Consider the following 2,560-nt stretch of genomic DNA (forward strand, 5'->3'; position numbering starts at 1 on the left):
GAGAGAGAGCCTCCCATAACATTGTGTTGTGCCATGCCCAACAGAAATAACCCAGGTGGATAACATTTACAATCAGGAGCTCCTCAGTTGCTCATTCCACCACTGAGTTTACAATGACTTATGGGTAGAAAAGCCATACTAAGTAATTTACTGCACTGCAGCCTGTCTTGAACTTCGAATAGATCTTTCATGATTTTGTAACATCATACATAGTCATTTGGAAAATACTGGTTCCCTGAGTTATACCTATCACCCAAATTTTGCTACTGCTTTATAATGACTACAACAAAAATCATACTTGTTTATATCAGTACTTATCTCATCAGAAAAGTCTTTGAGTATTGTGCATCTGTGAAATTTACAGCAGTGGATGTAAATTTTCCAAAATTTGAGTTTTCACTTAAAAGCTTAAGTTTTTACCATTGGCAACAACTATTGTCAGTTGTTTTCTTTGAAGTGTCAGATTTGCTTTATTTTTTAGAAAATGCCCACTAAATTCCCAAGTCTGAATAGCCATAGTTTGTCAGTTGTTCTTTCAAGTAAAAAATGGTATTATGTGACAAAAGCGACTAGTTCAGCTCACAACTCAAACAACTGCACAAGTGTTCATCCTGGATAACCACTTTTCTCTGGTGTGGAGTAGGAGTGCTTTATGTACAACATTAAGAAGAGAAGTGTTTAAGGGTTAAATTTCATAAAATTAATAAATTTTACTGTTTCATCAAGGATACATTTTGTTTTGTTTTGTTTTGTTTTTAACCAAAAGTGCAGAGCTCTGGAAATTATAATGACTACTAATATAGTTTGTCCTGGAAGAAGTACAGCTGGAATGCTCCCTGGAAGTGAGAATGGCCAGACTTTGTCTCACCTACTTTGGTCATATTGTCAGAAGGAACGTTCTCTGGAGAAGGATGTCATGCTTGGTAAGGTGGAAGGTCAATGAAAGAGGTGAAGGCCCTCAGTCATATGGATTGATGTGGGGGCTGCAGTGATGGGTATAGCAGGGATTGTGAGGCTGGCACAGGACCAGGCAGTGTTTTGTTCTGTTGTACATAAGCTCGTCATAAGTCAGAGACAACTCGACGGCACATAACAACAACAACAATACAGTTTGGTGCCACTATCTTGATCTGTGCTACTTCCACCTGCAATTTTACACACCATTATTTTTGCAACTTGTACAAATGTCAATGCAGTTAAAATGGCAAATAACGCTTTAATATATAATAAAAGTAGTTTTGACCCAAAAGAGTCTCAGGGCCCTCCAGGGGACTGGCAGTCATACTTTGAGAAGACAACGAGACACACATCTATAATGTACATGCTCTATCTGCTGGGAAATCAGAATCTAATTGAGAAGGCAGACAAGCAGGAGGAGGGAAGAGTCCATAGGTAGATACAAGTTACTGGTAATTTAGTTTTTGTTCTGAGTAGTGAGTTCAGCGAAGTTGATTATGTTATAAATCTGCTCTGTCCAAAACAGTAGCCACATGTGACTAATGACCACTTGAAATGTGCCTAGACCTAATTGAAACATGCACCAAACAAAATATACATACCAGGTTTGGAAAGCTTATTACTGTGGAGAAAAGAATGTAAAAGGTTTATTAATAACTTTTTCATTGACTACATGTTGAAGTGGTAACATTTAATATTTCAGTTAAAATATTATTAATATTTTAATTTAATTTATATATTAAAAATTAGTTTCACTTTTACTTCTTAAATGGGGCTATTAGAACATGTAAAGCTATGTACGTATCTTGTATTATTGAGCAATGTTGTTGTAAATAAATAGATAAAATAAAATAATGCATATAAAACAGGACAAAGTGTTTGTTGTTGTTGTTAGGTGCCGTAGAGTTGGCCCTGACTCATATTGACCCTTCCTTGGGTTTCCAAGGTGGTATCACTGGGGAAGTAGATTGCCCAACCTTCCTTTGGAGGAGTGGCTGGTGGGTTTGAACCAGCCTTCTGGTTAGCAGTCAAGTCAATGAAAATAGTGTGTTATGAACCAAGGGTCATTTTTCAACTGATTCTGTGCATCTGAAGTCAAGAGTGGGTAAGCATTTTATTTAAATAGTGTGGTAAAGATTATATAGTTTGACAAAGACTCAGGTTGCCAAGGGAGACATGAGACACAACTACCCTAGTCTTGGGGAGATTGAGGAAGGCTTCCCAGAGAAAGTTATGTCTCAGTTGCAATAGAAGGAAAATTAGAAATTGTTAAGTGAATTAGGTTCAAGTGGGATGGGTATGGGGGAATGGGGAGGAAGAGGGTATTCCAGAGAAAGGGAACAGAATTTGCAAATATGTAGGTCCTTTGCTCAAAGCCAATTTGGAGAACTCCAAAATTTATGGGGGCTTATTATATATTGTTACATCACCACCTGCATCTTTTTACATAAAATTCTGTTTTTCCTGAGGCACCTGTATATAAAAGAAAAGATTTATTTTACTTTCCTGCATTTCTCAAAAGAATCATGAAATTAAAACTATATATCTTATCATCTGAGAACCATCCCGGGCTCATAATAAGAAATACTTTGCAATTACTATT

This window comes from Orycteropus afer, unplaced genomic scaffold, assembly GCF_000298275.1.
Source record: "Orycteropus afer afer isolate SDZICR_OR568_19922 unplaced genomic scaffold, OryAfe1.0 scaffold00016, whole genome shotgun sequence".
NCBI classification, from domain to species: domain Eukaryota; kingdom Metazoa; phylum Chordata; class Mammalia; order Tubulidentata; family Orycteropodidae; genus Orycteropus; species Orycteropus afer.